This window comes from Anopheles coustani, chromosome 3 (assembly GCF_943734705.1).
Source record: "Anopheles coustani chromosome 3, idAnoCousDA_361_x.2, whole genome shotgun sequence".
Classification (NCBI taxonomy): Eukaryota; Metazoa; Arthropoda; class Insecta; order Diptera; family Culicidae; genus Anopheles; species Anopheles coustani.
The window spans coordinates 14,279,616-14,298,539 of NC_071288.1; the positions used below are offsets into that span (position 1 = coordinate 14,279,616).

At 45.2% G+C, this 18,924-nt stretch overlaps 1 pseudogene; it reads left to right on the top strand.

Annotated features, from left to right (window-relative positions):
- The window catches only part of LOC131261469 (cardioacceleratory peptide receptor-like), a 47,284-nt pseudogene extending 30,048 nt beyond the window's left edge, over positions 1-17,236 (top strand).
- The last annotated feature ends 1,688 nt before the right edge of the window (positions 17,237-18,924 follow it).

The following is an 18,924-nucleotide window of genomic DNA, read 5'->3' on the forward strand; positions in this document are numbered from 1 at the left end:
GCAGATAAATGGGTACCCGATGCAGGCACTGTTTGTTTGATGGTGGGAAAATTGTGATTTTGTTTTGCTTTTTCCTCCAGGTAATTTCCGTCAGTTGATGGCTTCATTTTGTCCGGCGCAAACCTGCGTGGGGAAAGAAAAATGTGTCACGAAATGACGCGGGACGCGGTGTAAAGTGTTGAACGGAATCGATTGTACCGAACGGTGGCAAAAAAGGACCTAAGGTACCCCATCATTAGCCCGGGCGGGAGTGGAAAGGTCGAAAATTTAATTTTTCTGTCCACATCGCGTTTCGCTTGCAGACGATGATGACGTCCTTGACAGATGTGCCAACGGCCAACCGTCTGTAGTGACTTCATGTCTTCTGGCGCACGTTTTATGGTTCGATCAAAAGCGGGGGATCCATTTCGGAGGATCGATTCGAACGGAACATTTGAGCAAAGGTTGACGAATGGTACGGCATCTGGTCCTGTCTGGACGTTTGCATACTTAAAACTTTGCATGCCACAGATGTTTTAGGTTTTATGGTCCTTCAGATACGTACGTCCTGCAACTTCTGTCTGATTGAAATCCCATTTCTATTGCATAACTACAGGCGCGCCGGCGGTTGTCAAACGGGAATATAATAAATCGGAATGCTCCCTGACGCGCCGATTAACCGAAACATGACACCGATTCGGTGAAACAAATCATTAACAACTTAATATCCCGATAAGACAGTTCAATAACTCCTTTATGGTTGGACAATATTTTACCACCCGCCCCCGGCTCCATCCCGGGCAGCGGAAGATTGATTTCGCCGCTCGATTGTCATATTTTATGGTACGGGAACAATTTATTAGTTTTCCCTACCCCCACGGTCGATGTGGTATCGCTTTCTCTCCGCCGTGGGAGAACCTCCGGGATCACTAAAAATCGCACTCGGAATTGAAATGTGGCGTGCCGCGGTATCATAAATTGGAACCGAAATCTAAATCACAGATCGTGACGCCCAATGTTGTGTTTATTGTGCCACCGAAAATGATGGTAGCTTGTGCCGATGTCCCCAGCGGGGGCTTGCGAAAACATTGCGAAGCATTTGGAAAATTGCTTGGTCGTAAACTTTTATGATGGACTGGCCTACAAAGAGAGATTAATTTTATTTTGTTATTCATTAGCAATCATCAGCGTGCATAATGGCCCTGGAAAAGGTGATTAGATTAGTTTGAATAATTAAATGGATGACCCGAAAGGTTTGCGTGTTAGTATTGTTGAAGTGGTCTAATGGTAGAAAGCAAGTATAGGCCTTAGAAGACCGAATGAATCTAATAATAACACTTGACCGGAATGCATCGAGCAAAAGGGTACAACCGTGTTTTACTCTGTAATTTTCTCCTCTTGCTATCTAATGGAATAACCATCAAGCTCGTCCAGCGTCATCGACGCCTAGATCTAACCCGCTCTTCGGCGATGTGCCCATTTCTTTAACCTAATCGTTCGCTCTATCGCAGAAGAAGATAGCTTAGTCTTAGACGATTGCTGTGTGCATCCCTCGATCGCCGATAAATAATGCTCATAAAACTGCCAGCTTAGAAACGAACCGGCCAACGAACAGAGCCGTGTTGGATCCCGGAGTCGTTCGTGTGTGCGCTTTTTCGCTGTATCGAGAAACAACCGTAGCCCTTTGCAATTAAATCAACCGCCTAACGATGGCCGGGTCTTCAGGCGGCCGGAATTTTTATTCGCAAACGATTCGGCGTCGAACCAGTCGATGGCCAACGCGGATCGATTTCGCGCACTAGTGTTTAAGTATTATTTAGTGGTCGTAAATCGATTTGTTTAGCCGTAAACTCACCACCCTGGGGGCGCAAACAGAAACCCGAGGGAAAATGCCGGCCAGTTTTTGGCCCGGTTGGCACCGCACAGTTTGGTTCGCGCGAAAGCAATGGTAGCGCACGAAAACGAACGCAAATGAAGTGGTTGGTTTTATTCGAAACTCGGTAGGGTCAGTTGGAGGAGATGGTCAGAGGCACGCCAGAGGACTTCGGCAACCCACTTGCCCAACACTTATCTGAAAGGAAACGGTTCGGACACAAAACCGTCTATGAGCGCTCACCGCTCGTCGATTGCGTCAGAGATTGACGATTTATCATCTCGGAGCCGGCGTTAATTAACGCAGAAAACCATAATCATTTCCGTCGATCTTTAACCCGAGCCGTCGACGGTGCGGTGTAAAATGCCCGAACCGGATGGCTTCGAGGCCCACCGAGAGTTGCATTTCGAAGGCTTTACGAGGACTTCTCCGAATGGCCAGCAGAACTTGCTTCCGTTGGCAGCCGTCATAAATATACGATGACAGATGGCGGCAGGCGGCAAGATTAAAGCTAGTAACGTCATAATTATCCACGAGGATTACTGGTTTAGGGCATAAAGCAATTTGGGAGCTTTGAAAGGGGATACTAAGAGTAACTAACCCTTAGTAAGATAGGATCATCTCGTTGAACTTTCTTGATAACTTTCGAACTCCAATTTCTTAGCCTTTTTACAATCGCTTATCGTTCTGAGTAGCTCCTCTGTGCGTTAACGTTTTGCGACAAGCTTTACTTTTGCTGAAACAGATAAAGAACTCCCCTCCCTGCCAGAAGAAGTGGCAAACACATTTGTGTACAACTATCACAGTAACTTCATCGGCGCCGGCTAAAGATCCATCCGTCAGCGCTGGTTCAAAGACCTCGGGAGACAGAATACCGACGCCGTCGCATAATCTAAGCATCCACAACCGCAACCGTTTAACAGAGCATCACCGACTCCCTGAATGTGGTCGATAGAAAATGATAATTATGATCATCATCGTTGCTTATTCTGAGAAGCCGAGAGCCTGAGGAGGGGTTGGTGGAATGTCCAGCGGGGATCTGACCTACTATACACCATCAGTGATCTCACGGAGCGTGGCCATATGTTTGGTGGCCAATGTCTCAACCCATTATTCCGTAAGCACACACTTTTGCTGAGCTTCGCCAAAAACACATACACACACACACGCACCCGCACAACAAGAGCGTACAGTACAGTAACGACCAGTGGAACCAGGAATTATGGACATCGCCAACATCGTCCCGCCGACTCAGCTCCTTTTCCCACCGGTGAATGGCGATAATCGGTCGCGTCGTAACTCGGCACTGGCAATGTGGGCGAGCATGACCTTCGGTGTGGGAAAGTCCGCAAGACCGGGCGGCAAACCGGGGGGGTTGTATGGGATAAAGTTTTGCTTTTCAACTAAAGACGCCAACTGTTACGCGGCTGAAGAGACCGCTGAGGGCCGGTTCACACAGGGAGCTCAACAACTAATTACCGATTTGTTCGACGATGAATGGGTTTCCCTTTCCGGGGAACGGTTATGTCTGCTCTGCAACCCGACATCAATTGAGTTGCCACTCGAAACCCAACCCCGTAATGGAGCAACTTTTCCGAATGTCCAACACTTAGTCTTCGTTGCGTTGCATTTCGTTATGGTTTAATTTGAACGCAACAGCGTGTGTAAAATGTGATTGGAAATGTAAAACATATACCTTCTGGTTGTAGTGGAAGGACTTTCCCGTGGAGAGTTCGTGGAAACTACATGGTCGCGTGCGCGAAAAACCCTTTCCTACCTTCCACAACCACCGAAAGGAATCTCGAGTTCATCTCGCCGGTCGTGGACATTACTTTGTTGCATCCAACAGCACGAGGCAAAAGCCCGAAAGCCCCACGGCGACACGTGCCGTCCATCCTAGGAGCGTGGCCTGTTATCTGCTAAAGTATTCATTTTGCGCTTCAACAAGCACGAAATTAAACGCTGCTCCAACCGCGTTTCCAGGGTCCACCGTCCCTAACACCGTCGGAACGAATTCCAAATCCGATCCGATATGAGCAATGTGTGAGCTTTCTCTTACGGCCATTAGTTTTATCCTTTTAAAGTGCGTCCTGGCTGCGCACGTCCAAGGCTCGCTTCCTACTTCCGATAATTCGTTTAGATAGTGCTTTATTTAGGATGCCATTAAATTAAATGACCTTTTCCGCTTTTATATGTTTCTATCCTTCCTGCCCATCGTTTTCCACGGCGCACTCGCATGCACTACGCTTTTTTTTTAAAAAAAGCTGTTCACTTTCTTGGACAGCTCTTTGTCCACTCGGTTGTACGTTGCCGTACTGATTTTCCACGACGTCTTACTAACATCGAGAAGGAACAATAAAATAGCTAGAGTTTTCTAGTCTTTGCCTCTACTTTGAGTAGAATAGATATTGTTTAAAACGTCTTGCGAGCAGTTTCCTTTCTATCTCCTTCGGTCGAGTACTTTTTCCACGAACCACGAAACTAGATGTTGAACATACATATTTGTATCACTCTCTATCGCACTTACTCGTCGAACTTTTTTTCCATTCCATTTCTATTTTTTTTCATCGAAGAAATTGGATTGCGTTGAAGCGTGCAACAGGTTTTTTCGCCTTTCCTCCCACTTTCCCCAACCCGCCTGTCACTTGCGGATGGTGGTTGTTTCATTATTTATGATAGTTTTTCCCGCCCCATCGTCACCGATGCAATGCAACCGTCGCCAGCAACGTACTTGACATTGGAACGTGCGCGAATTCCACGTGTGTACATGGGTTGTGTCTGTGTGTGCCGGTGGGCCATGCCCGCACGAGACCCGCACGGGGTGCAAGCTGATCGCCACATAATCGCTACATTAAGAGCAACACCCCGTGGATTACAAGTAAATCAAGCTGATTATCGCATAATAACTCAATAAACCCGGCAGCCCCGAGGGCCATGTTTGGGCCACAGCAGCGCGTTTTCCAAATCGAACACACTCCTCGCCATGCCGGACGCGTGCAGTTGCAGTACTGTTGCAATCTCCCCCCCCGAAGGGGAAACCCCAGGGGTTTCGACGGAGAGATCTATGGCCGTTGGTTGGTAAGTTGAAATGACTCAATTATAAGAAAAGCCCAAAGCTCGATTGAATCATCTTTGAACCAAAGTAGGGAGATAACAACATTATAAGATTTATAAATAAAAAAACTAAATAACATTTTAAAAAACACTTAGATAAAAACTTATACAAGAGTAAATATTTGAGTGAGACATAGGAAACTTATCAATGCGTGCTTAGAGCGAAGAACCGTTGATATCGATTTGCTAATGGAAATAACGCTACCATTGCCATTGACCATTGGCCACGTATGGCAAATGGTTCGTAACAAGCCATACTGAAAAGCGTGAGCTCCTCGTGCAGCGTAAGTCAGGCGACGGCAGCACGGAAAAGGCAACGCCAAACCTGTCCTTATCTGATATCTAGTCAATCAATTTGTCATAACGTTGCTGCACACGACGACACTGCACACAACTGGCCACCCTTCTGCCCTGCCGAAGGGGCTCGAGCACGGCTGGTGTGGCAAAAGTCGTGTGCATCATCGATCGGTGTCGTCGTGAAGAAGCGATGGAAAATGCAGACCGGACAACGGGGGGAAGGTATCATGTAGACATCTTTCCCTTTTTGTGTTTTATCGACATGTATGTGCTGAGGAATGAATTCCTTCACCAAGGCCATTTCCACTCCTCTGCGAGGGCTATGGAAAAGCACTCGACGGGCGATGATTGTGCGGTTCGGTTTATTTTCTCACTTCCCACGGAGTCTCGCTTTTCCATCCACAAGGAACATTGCAACAGAAGAAGAGCGGGTTTAAGATATTTCCTCGGAAGCTACTGATAGCCTTCTCCGCGATGCTTCAGACATTGTGCTCGGCTGCAAAGAAAGCCGTGAAGAGGAAAAGTACGGGAAACAGTCGCTTCAGCTAGAAGGATATTGAAGTGGTATAAGAGCATCTACCATTCTTTTATTCGTAGAAAGTTAGGGACGGTATTGGTTCTTAGTATATTTTATTTCATTTTGGGTTGATAGGAGTTTTAAAGATTGTTAAAAACTAAATTTATGTAAGAACATCTTTTGAAGTATATTACAAACAAACAACTCTAGTGTTTGTTATGTTTGTTTTGGAAAGTCCTCCACCGTGACATCGTTGTTCGCTCGAGCGGAAAGTAGTTGGTAATAAAATTTAACGTTTATTATTCAAATACTCTACCATTCCGTTTTCTACGGAAATAGGATAAAAAAGTACCAAAGATGTAAAAAACACGTGGAAACTCCCGAGACAAGATGTAGTTTCTTTCGTTTTCCACAAACAGGAAAAGAGGCCAATGCCTGAACTAATCCAATCAAACGAATAAAGGCTTGACGATCGGGAGGAAGTTTTGTATCGCAACGTCGTTTTCGATGCGTTTGTTTCACGAGCGTGTTGGTTCCGACGCACTTTTAGCCCATCCGAAAGGACCAAGTTCCAATTCGTTTGACCTACATTTCGCTTTTATTTTGTCTAACAGTTTTTATGGGCCAGCGGGTTTTTCTTTTTGTTTTGCTCGTTTTGGTTTTCGTTTGCCATCTTTTTCGTCATCTTCGTGCGTCAGCATCCGTCTATTTGAATTTCGAGAGACGACATTAAATTTATTATTGTATTTACGCAGTTTAGGCTGATGCAAGTCGAACTTCCTTCCGAGGCAGGCTTTTATTTTGCTTTCCCTATCCCTATCTGCCCATCAACCACTCCCTGTTTTTGGGTGTTTGGAAGTGGAGGAGTTGTTGTCATGTGTTGCTGTTTTCTTCCCCTACGTCGTACATCGGTTTCCTTCCCGACTTAGCGGCGTTCCATTTTCCGGGAGTTGACTTCCGGGAAGAGTCTTTTGAGGGTGAGTTTTTGCGAGACGTCATAGGGCTAGGTCTTCCCGCCCCAGCCTAGTTTGTCATCTGGTGCCCATTTCCGGGTGTAGATGCTCTTTTTTTTGCCCTGTCACTTCCCTGTAGGACCTTCATTGCCCAACTTCATGTACGCCTTCTGCACCGGGCAGGAATAGGCAGGACCCGTTCCCGCTCCGGATCCTGATGAATCGTATCAGTACCGGTGACAAATGGGTCGCAGTTAAGGACATCCCGAGTTCCGTACCCCTGTTGATACTCCAGTTTTTTTTTCTTTCACACACACACACAAAATTACTCCGCTTACTGGGAAAGCTCGCTAATGAAGAAGGAAAAAACCAACCCAAAAACGAGACGCATCGGGTGATTGCTGGTGGCGCCGGATGTTATTACCGGATGCGGTTCGCAGGGTGGTGGCGTGGAGGTCTCCCCAAGCTCAATATCGAACCCTATTGGACGCAACAAACCGTAACGTACCCACTCTAGGGCGGACAAGACCCTTCGGCGTTTCGACGAGGAGCTTAAGTTGACGTGAAAAATTAGAGGAAAACGGACGGACACGACCCCCGTTTTCGGAGCACGAGTTGGCAATGAAGTTGAAATAGGCCATTTTGGGGGTGAGTGTAACCGACTCATTTTGACTTTCTTTGAAGGGTAAAAGTACAGTGCTGGTCGTGTGGAAGTGAGCAATCCATTTTCGTTTATATTGATGGAATGGATTTACTTGGGTTCGAAAATTAAAAATGCGTGGTTCCGACTTGAATGATTGGATTATCGTTTCCGTCCTTCGGTCGTTTCTGGTTGCGGGAAATGTAAATATTTCTTTTTCGTCAAAACTTTCGGGTATTATGAAGTAGATTTCCAAAAGGTTGTTTTTTTCAATACCTTTCCTGAATATCCTTTGCTTGTTTTCAATAAATAACAACAGCTTACGGGGTTCTCGGAAAGCTTAAGCTTGTTATTTCCGAATGCCTCTTTTGAACGGCAAACTCGAGGAAAGTCAATAAGAACGGTTCGCCACCAGACCCACCTTTCGGTCCGCACTGTTGGATTGGAATTTCGGGATATTGCCTTACCAGTCAGTCAGGCTGGTATCCAGGTCAGGTCAGGAAAATGATCTTCCACAGAATTCTCTTCCCTTTTTCCCCCAAGGCTCCTCTCGTTGGATTCTCCTTTGTCGAGCCATATACAACGGAAGGGCTATAGTTCATCAAAAGGTTCTTGCCTTCCCGGAGGTGAGGGTGGCAGAATCTTCCAATTTTACTCTCATTACATGCCCAGGATCCAGCATTGGAGTGAACTTTTGGCTTAGGCGTCTACACGAACAGGCACTGCCTTGCTTGGACTGCAAAACGACAGCGAAGCAACAAGCAAACTTCCGGTCTCTGGCTTTTGGGCACTCCCGGGTTCTTCCGAAATTGAGAGTATTCCTGGCCCGCTGCGGAATCTCATCTGGGTCAGCGAGGACAGCGGATGGAGGGATCAAATATTTGTCTTGGCGGTGGTTCGGGAGGAGGGCAGAACGTGAGCTCAATGTTCCTCCAGAGCATCATCATCATGGAGTCTGGAATAGAACGTGGATGCGAGATTGCTTTCACTTACCCTCGCAAAACGGCATCCGAATTTCGGGAAATGCCTATGTTAATGCATGGCGAAAATGACCGGAAGTTGGTAGTTGATGGAATTATCGCTTCCGATTGGAATCGGTTTGATTTATGACCCTGCGATGAAACTGGGTTGAGCGCATAAAAAGTGGAACAAGTGTAAGGAATTGACTTCGTTGGCGCAGCCAAACTCCATTCATTTATTTGCTTATTTATTTTTATCCTTATTGACATATCCATACTGAGGGAATGGAGCGCGAACGAAACAGCCCGTTTTTAGGATGCTATTTTGAGTGCCTGTAATCTTCCGGAAAGCAAAAACATGTTGTCGCTTGATTTTGCTGAACGGAATAAAAGTTGATTGTATACGAGGAGAAAATACAATTACGATTCCCTTTCTTCTCGTTTGACAACGAATATAAGGTTATGTCGCGGGGCCGCTCGTAAATTACCGCAGGCGGAAGGGTAGGCTATCCTGTCCGGAAGTGGTGATTGGATCTAATCGATAACCGATGTACCGGAGAGATTGATGGTAATGGATGGCGTGATTGGTGGTGAAGTGTGTGCTTTTAAAAGGTAAATAAATAAACTCCATCCTCCATCATGTTGCGACTCATGTTGCCAGCTTGTCACCGCATCAATTTGTCCACGGGGGCCAGTACCGCCCGGACATCACCCAACATTGTGGTCTATTAGGGCGTCTAATTGCATCCCTTCTACAGCACGCAGGTGTGTAGCACGCGCACGCGAGCTATGGTTAATATTTTATGGTCAGCAAATCAACCCAGGCAAGGTCCTTCAGACGTCAAATGTCAAAACACTGGATGCGTGCACACGACCACGTAGCGACAAAAATTCGTTTAAAGCGAACTCACCCCAAAACAAGTGCGCGTTGCCCACGGTGACGCCTAACGAGGCCCAACATTCATCGCCGTGGATTACGCAAACCAGTAGTTGTGGTGTAGGGTCCAGTCCCTCTTCGCAGCTCCGCCTGCTTCCCTACAAGTGCACGGAGTGACAGATAAACAACGCTCCGCAGTCGTGTAAATCGTGTCAAACCGACATTTGTAAATTCTGTCGAATCTCCTAATTGGTAGATTGGTTGGTTTTGGGTTGGCTCGAAACGATTGGGACGTTGGAGGTCGCACGTGCCACACAGCCTTGCCCCGCGTTTTCTCTCGCCTCCACAACCGACAGAATGGAAGCTAGTGGTTCGTTTTAAACGCATTATTTCCCCCAGTTATTTGGAGAAGTGGGGAAAGATGCACCGGTATGTTTTCTGATCAATTCTACAATTTTAAAATATATAAACTAGTGAAATAAGTTTATAACTATGTCTTATACATCGCACGGCTCTAAATCTGCAAATAAAGCCAACAATCATTTAAGATCTCTCTGGCAAACAGACCTTCATCGAGTAATTTGTTATTTAACGAATCCTTGCCTTCTGGTCGAGAAAAAAAGTAAACATCTTCCTCCGTAGGATGGTTCATGTGAGCCAGCAAAACACCCAAGCTTTCTATGCTAATTAAATTTATTAGTATCTAAACCACATATACTTCAGGATGTACATATGCTCCATTTACGGATGTACATCTTTCAAATGATTACCTTTAGATAATTTATAGTGAATCATACGGTGCAATGGTATTGGGAACAAATTTAATTAATTTGTCCACTTTAGTTTCAGAAACCATACATACTAAGTATATAAATGTATCATAGCTCTATAATACTACCCATGGTTTAGGCCTTTTTACCTCACAATTTCCTGCCTCAAGTTAGAAGTCAACTTTTGCTATTTTTCATGTAGTTTTGATATTTGCTCCTAAAGCGAAAAACATCAATTTCTTGTAATATATTCTAGAAAAATACTCTAATTAAGTAATCACGGATCAATTTTCTATCCTCTCTTCTACTGTCAAAAATTGATTAAATGGCATTAAAACTCTCAGGTTACGATTAAAACAAAGCGCCATTTTAAATTGTGGGGTTTGGCCCAGATTAGGGGGTAAATAATAAAATAAAATAAAAATATATAACAGGGGGGGCAAATATAAAAGGGTAATACATGTTAAAAAGTCGAATTTATGTTGTTAGCTTTAAGGGTGCATCTTGCCCCATTTCACCTTACTATGCACGTGCTTTATGGCCAGAGCTCGGACCGACAGTTGCAACCGTGGCGGATCGGATCAGCTCTCCGCACAACGCCCCAAACGACGAAAATAAACATGTGCCACAAAACGCTTGGAGTTGGTGGCTGATTCGCTTCGGTTCATGTTTGTCTAACTCGCGTTTGCACCTCAGCGTGTTCGCAACCTTTTCACCGTCCGCCCAGGGTAAATTGTATAATTGTTGCCAATTAATTGATAAACTCTGGGCTCATTAGTGCCCGTTTTGGATGGATTGGAAGGAACCGAGTGCCCGGTTGGGTGGAGCGCGACTCAGCAAGTGGATCAAAAGTGGTCCACCAGTGGTTTGCATCCTTTGGCGGACCGCAGCGGGTGGAATTTCGATTGATCATCATTAATTTGATGCACTTTTGGCCAGCGGCGGCGTCGGCGACGGTGGTCTCACGCACGCCAAGGAAAAGCGATATACTTATCGGTCGGCTAGAAATGGGGAGGTCCAAATGCTGGGGCGAGTGCTCAACCCCGGGCAACCAGCCGGCAACGAGCAGGTATGTTGATTCGATTAATTATTTATGAGAATGCGAAGTCGCCATTTACGGAACTGGGCAGCGACGGTGTCGGCACAGTTGCAGTACAGTTACAGCCACCCATTTGCCCAACTCTGGTCACTCCCGGGTTGGGTCTTCTGCATCATCTCTCGCCGCAAGGCACGCACAAACCGTTTGCCATAACGACCCAGCAGGAGCCGGTAGTCGACGTTCCTTTCCACCCCTCGCGGGGCAACTGGTCCGTGAGCTGGTGATGCTTGGGTGTTGATAAATTCGCGCACTCCGAATGCTGCTTCACCTTCGCCTCACCGGCTTTGATTTGTAATGTATATTTATGCTCGCATAAACCAGTCGACCATAAAGTGTCGAGTGCGGTGACTAATGAAAAGTTGAGCTGTCTTTCGTGTTTGAAATCACTCCGGCCGAGGTGTGAGCCGTTCCGTTTTGGCAGCACGCAACACGCAAAGGTGAGAAAAGTGGACAACATATCGTAAAAACATTGAATTATTAATACAGTTGTGCGGGTAGAGATGTTCACACAATATAAAAGCAAAGTTATTTCAGTATTATCCAATTTGTTTATCCTTACCTTATCGTTTGCTCTTTAAAACAAGGTAATACGAATGGATTATCAACAAGAATAATTAATTATATTATCGATAGAACAAAACATTAGAACATTAGTTTCTCCAATCAACTAAAATTCTATAATATTCATGATTTTATTTTTTTAAGCTGTTGGTAAAAGATTTTCAAACATAATAAATAGAATTAAACCGTAGCAGTCTTCCAAGGAAAGCTAAACATAAAAACATTAAAAGAAAAACATTCAAAACTACCCAAAAAACGTTTCTCTAAAACTGAATTATTGTGTCTGCAAACAGATGCCAACTTCTTTGTTCAATTAATATTCTTTAAACACTATTTAAATATACTTTCTAAAACTGTTTTGCCAGCTTCGTGCGCTGAGATCAATCAAATCAGTATGGCTCATTAAAGCTCACCAGGTTTGATTGTAAATGACTCTTCAATTTTCTGTGCGCGGCAAAGCGATGCTTCACGGAACGATTGTGCCGTCGTGGTGCTAAATGAGATTGACCTTTCGCATTCGCCATTTTAAAAGGCATCACACCGGCCTACCGATGGTTAGCTAAATTTTAGTCCGAGATCTCTAATGAGAAGCGCCTCCCTCTCTCTCGGGGATTATTATAATGATGATTACTTCACCCTTTCCCGAGGGTCCGGGCTAGGAATATCATGCGTATATGTGTATCATGGTATGTATGTGGTATTTGAGTGCATTGGTGGTTTTGTGAGGCAATAATCAACCACGTGTCGGGTGTTTAATGAGGCGTATAATTTCGTTCCATCGAGTTGAGCAGCGTTTATTGCATACACCAAACGATGGTTTCGCGGTTCCCGAACCCGAACAGGAGCCGTATAATCAATCGATTAGAATGCAATTCCCTTCGATTAGTGGAGATTGCAGGCGCTCGCAAACAATTAACGGCGATTGCGAAGGATAGAACAGGATGTGCAGGTTGTGAAGTGCTTCGGAGTGAAATTTAATTACTGCAAAGCTTTTATCGCCAACCCGAACGACACGCCCGGAGAGGGTGTTTGAGCATTAATTGAATCGATTTGATGTACTTCAGCAAATCGATCAACTGTCCATAAATTGCTGCACTCCATTATTGATCTACCTGATGATTGCAGAGGCGTTTTTAAAGACGATTTCAGAATTAAAACGCTCAATAGAAATCCAAAGAGATACCCTTTCCAGTTGCTCTATAAAAAGTACTTTTTTTATATTGTAACCGGTTTTTCTCGCCTCCGTGATTTTCCGAAACAGTTTTCAATCGACCTTCAACAGACTTCGTCGACCATTTCAAGGGTTTTCGTTTTTGTCCCACAAATCTTTCTATTATTTACTCCACTTCAGACAAACTGCCCTTAAGTGCATGCCACCGTCGGATGGATGGAAGACGACCGTTTGTCAGTATGGCCGATACTTGCCACCTTTCAGTCTGCGCTCGTTTCGACCCCTTCCCTTCTCCCCTCTCATCCTACACTTTCGCTACGTGGGTCACATTTGATGTGCTCCGCCGGAATGACGGCGGATTCCAACATTTACACTTAAACACCCAAAAAGTAAAATAGAATCATGGTACGAAAGGAAAAAAAAAAACTCATGTTTCAAGCACGTCAAAATCGTCGAACAGATCGTGCCCCCCCCGCACGTTCTACCGTGGGAAACCTACGAGTTTGGAGAAAGTCTCGATTATCGACTGTCACGAGGGAGTCGGCGACGACGAAATGGGGGCCATTTGGAAGGTTGCTGCCAGCGCCAGAAGTCGTAGTCGTCCGGTATTTTCTCGGCCACCAGCAGCTCCCAGTAGGATCATTAGGTTTCGTTTTCTACCAAGAAAATCGCACCGTCGAAAGCAAGTCCCTCACACACACACACACACACACACACACACACACACATGTGTTTGGAAGGCCAAGACAGTTTTACCGACGTGATCACGTTTGTTCGCATGTTCGACAGGAGCATGCTTTTCATGGTTTTGATGGATGATGTTCGACTGAGTGTGGAATACCTGATGACGAGGGCATTGTACTACCGGTTTGCGTTGGAGAACCACAGAAGAGAATAAACCACAGCGAATATCATTCCTTTATAACCACAAAAATTCCGTCCGTTCTTATCGTTCCGTGTGTTTTTCCTCATTTGTTTTCTTTTCAGACTGAACAATTTGCAGTATTATGGATATTATTTGTAGTGATCGTGCTCGGCAATACGGCCGTACTGGTGACACTGTTTCTCAACAAGAACCGCAAGTCCCGGATGAACTTTTTCATCAAACAGCTTGCCATCGCAGGTAAGTTCGAGGAATGCACTGGGGAATTTGTTAAACCGATGGAAACATGTTAGATCTGAAAAGTTGTTAGAGTCATTGCCAGTGAATTTTGTTTCGAAACCAATTAAATTAATTTCTATAAGGCACCAACAGGTATTTGACCGAGCGTATCAAAATTGTTGGCTTTAATTCTTGAAGCCTCGAAGTCATCAATTATTTTCGTTAGCCGAAAGCAAGATAATGTAAAATGTAATTATAATCATGATTACCAGGCTTTAACAAAGGTAAACGTAGATAAATTTAATCTTCAAAACTAAGTTGTGCCTGTTATCATTTGGTTGTAAACGATTTCTCGAGGACATTTTTGATTACGTATTTCGAAATCAGCGCTGTACTTTGACGTGAGATTCCTTTGAACTTTGTCTCGTATAATGTTAGTGGCAACCCACATCTAAGGAAATATTATTAGCTTAACGCCAGTGGTCCGCTTGTGGGCAGTGTACCTGGAATGCACCGCAAAAGTGGTTTAAATTACCGGATGCTTTCGGAACCAAACCGCAAATAGGGTGGGAAGTTGGGAGGGTGAAAATTGCGACCAAAAACGCCCACTGAATGCCCGCACTTTTGACCGTTTCAGATCTCAGCGTCGGGCTGCTGAGCGTGCTGACGGACATCGTGCAGAAGATAACGATCTCGTGGCTGGCCGGAAACGTCGCCTGCAAACTGATCCGCTTCATCCAGGTGTGGGTGACGTACGCCTCCACCTATGTCCTGGTGGCGCTCAGCATCGACCGCTACGACGCCATCACCCATCCGATGAACTTCTCCGGCTGCTGTAAGTGTCCCGCGAATCGCACCAAATTTAACCGCCCGTTTTGATTAGAGCATCATTTTACCACATTCTTGTCTCGTTCTCTGCTCCCGCGGGGCCGTCAAACCCACGTGCGCGACTGGGCGCCTCCATCGACGGTGCTTTTTGTTCCATTGCTGAACAGGGAAAAGGGCCCGACGGTTGGTGGCGGCCGCGTGGGGCTTCAGCGCTGCTTTCGCGTCTCCGATGCTCTATCTCTACGAGGAACGCGTCATCCAGGGTGAGTGATGAACTAATGCCACCGTGTCCTGGACATGTGTCCCTACTTTTAATTTGTTTTCGCCAACCCCCGCAAACAGACCAACTGCAGTGCTGGATCGAGCTCGGCAGTGCGTTCCGGTGGCAGGTTTACATGTGTCTGGTCGCCGCCTCGCTGTTCGTCATTCCGGCGTTCATCATTTCCGCGTGCTACGTCATCATCATCCGCACCATCTGGAGCAAGGGCTCGATGCTGGGACCGGCGGCCGTCGGCGGCACGGGAGGGGCTGGCGTCAACGGGGGAAAGCGTAAGTACCGGGGCTCGTAGCTGTAGGTGGCATTTTCCTACATCAGAGTAGGGTTAGCGATTAAATTGCAAAAGCGGTCCCGCAAGCCCACGTAAGAACATTGAAAATTGAAATCGACGCTACCCACCATCATATCGGTCGTGTTTCTTTGTTGCTATAAACCTTCATTCAATTTGAGATGCCCCATTGCTATTTTTGTCATAATTTTTACATAAAAATGAATAAAAATTCAGGGATCTCAAGCAGTTCTGTCGCATTTTAAAAATTGTTCAATCTTGGATCGTTTCGCTCGTTGACGTTAATCAAAATCATGTGCTTAATCAAAGGTGGTTAATGCAAAGTAAACAAAATTTCTGATTCATGGAATCTGGGATCTCCGTATTGCCGGCATTTGTTTCCACGCTACAGATCTCTTTTACACTTTCATTCATCAATTTTTCTTCCGAAGAATATTGATCTGATTACGAATAATGTTTTCTTCGAAACGAATCAGATTTGCATGCGTACGTCATTGCCGGGTGACGAAAGTTTTCATTTTCATTTTCATTCATTTTCCCAACTGAAGGGAAGCGTCGGTAGTCTAGGCAATTTTGGAATTAGCATCGACAGACGAGCAGACATGACAAAATAAAAAATAATCTCAGACCTATGCGATTTGATGTTAATTTAATCACATTGATTCGCGAGAACCATGTTTTGGGGAAGAATGAAAAACGACCACGAAATGGCACAAAGTTGCTTATGAAAAGATTATACATTTGATCTTCCACGAACGAAAGGACAGCTTGTTAAATAGATACGACTTATCTAACAAAAAGGTGGTCGTAAAGAAAAAAATTACGTTCATAAAAATACTTGGGGTTATTTTCAAACAGAAGTCCATGTCAAATTGATTAAATTATCAAAAAGATCATTAACCATTATTTGCCATGTGAGCCAGCAATAGAACAAATTTCTTAGAAGGAGGGTTCACTGAGGTTTTTTTCCGTTTTGAATCGCGTGACAATCTTTTTATCTGAATATTAAAAAAGTTGGATATGAAAATTGATCACTTTTCTTTATCCTTCGTTAATAAGATAATTAAATTTTGGCTTTTGATAAAAACAGCAACGAACTTTGAAGTAAAAAAAAAATACAATATAAGTAACAAATCCAAGCTTGTCCCCTCTTTTAAGAGGAGATCAAATGCTGTCTAAAAAGCTTTTGACCTGTCTTCTCATCAGAAGAAACCAATACCAATCGTTTGTTTTTTTATAAACCTCTCAAGTTCTTGCTAAATTTTAGGAAACATTTATTTACAATTTAATCTATATTGTTTTTTTTTTACAGATCGACCGTTGAGAAACGGAGGCTGCGCGGAGCTGGCCAGTAGGAGGGCCAGCTCGCGTGGTATCATTCCCCGTGCCAAGGTGAAGACGGTCAAGATGACGATCGTGATCGTGATCGTGTTCGTGGTGTGCTGGTCACCGTACATCATCTTCGATCTGCTGCAGGTTTTCCAGCAGATTCCGAAGACGCAAACGAACCTGGCGATCGCCACCTTCATCCAGAGTCTGGCCCCGCTCAACTCGGCCGCCAACCCGCTCATCTACTGTCTCTTTTCCACGCACTTTGTGCGCACGCTGAAGTAAGTAACGGCGAGATGCAAGGTCCTTTCCAACCCGCAGGAGCACTCAGTTTAATGCATTGTTTTACCTTCGTCTTTGCAGAAGACTTCCACCATTCCGCTGGCTTCTGTCGTCGCCGCTCTGCTGCCCGAGCGAGGAGGACCGCTCGGAGCGGGCCCGTTGCGGGACGGCCTCGAACGGGACGCGCAATCTGCGCAACCAACACAGCAGCAGCTCGATGCGTACGCTCACCACGTCGCTCACCATCTCCACCCGGCGCTCGACGGCGACGGTTTCGACGCGCGGCACGCCGGGTGGTGCCGGCCGACTGCTGGTGTAGCGAGGGGCGGTGGGTGGTGGGCTGGCGAGCGCCCCACCGCCCGGTGCCACCCAGGTCTATCTCGACACCGAGGGCAAGATATTCCTCGTGCACAAGACCGCCCTCCGAAGTCGGCTTGCGTGAATATAACCAACAAGGGACAAAAGGAAAAATCAAGGAGACGCGCGGGAAAACCAAACCTCCCCAAGGACTTCCATCCCAGCGGTGGGCTAGGATGTTTCCAGCAACGAAAGTTTATCTAGTCAAGAACGGCGCCTGCTTGTACAACGCAAAACGCAACGAACCACCCTGGTTTCTTTTTAGCACCGCAAATGGGAAACGGATTTTCGGCGAAAAATTTCCCGCATCGGATCGCGAACCTTTCGCCACTCATTATCGGTGCCGGAGACGGCGCGTGGGAAGCCCATAGTAAAAGCCAAAGAAAGTCTGAGCGCTAAGAGGATGGAAGGATTTCGTCCTTCGGCGCACCCCCCTAATGGAGGAGTAATGCGGGTTGGCAGCATAATTTGTAATTTGTTCACCCATGCTTATGCAGTCGGGTCGGGTCGTTCATGTTTCCATGCAGCCCCATCAGCAGCAGAAGCAACAACAGTGTTAACCCACGCTCCACCGTAGATCAACAGCTTTGGCGAGTGTTTAGAATCCGCAAACCGTGAGCATAACTCGAACCCTGTAGGCGGCACTAGTTGTTTTATGTAGCTTTGGAGCATCGTTCGTAGAACGTCACAGTCGTTAGCAAATCCCATTCTTTTAAGGCCAGGTCACTGATCGGCCCAGTTTTGGTAAACTTTTATCGAAAAGGAACGGGATCGTTCAGAAACCCAACGCGCACAAAGCAAGAGATTATGCCTGTTAATGGTCTACCACTGCCTTAAGCTCGTTTGTTACCCTCTTCGATATTTATGGTTTTTCCAAACGGCACTCAGTCAATATTAATTATAAAAAAGGTACGGAAATCCTTTGCTTTAGTCACCCCGCTTAAATAATTCAATCCACATCCATTCCGTTCAGTTTGCTCAACCCCACCATCTTGCAAATAAAACCGAACCTTACGTTCAAAAGGCCATGATCCTGCAAATAAAACCAAAAAACCAAACACAAACATGCTTTTTTCGAGGGGTTATGCGAGGATTGCTAATTAGTTGTGCGTGCACAAAGGAAACAAATCCGGTTTTCCACCGAAAAGTCGCTCGTTTCGAGTCAAACATGAGGTCAGAGGTAGAGTCGGTCGCCAGCCGGTATTTATACACGTTTACCCATTTTTAACGCATTCTCCGTTAGACTGATGTTGTTTACTTGCTTTTACTACTCTTGTACAAAAGGAAAAGAAAAAGAAAAATGGGAAGATTTAAATGTGAAAGAAAAAAGGTGTAAATTTGTATGACAAACATTCTGTATACCTGTTGATGATATGTATAAATATACGAATATATATAAAAGCTCTTATGTTTCTATGCTGAAAAATTCATGGAAGGCATTTTAATGAAGGTTCGAGGTTTGTATGGTGAAAAAAGTTTACTTTAAAAAAAAAATTTCAATTTTAGAAACCTTGTTCATCAGAAAACCAGAAACTTGGTTTTATTTCGTACACAGCAGGCTATGTTGAGTTGGACTGTTTACGGTCGACGTCATCAAAACAGACTGAAAAAGATTGCTATCAGAGAAAGGAAATCCGAGCCCATCCATTT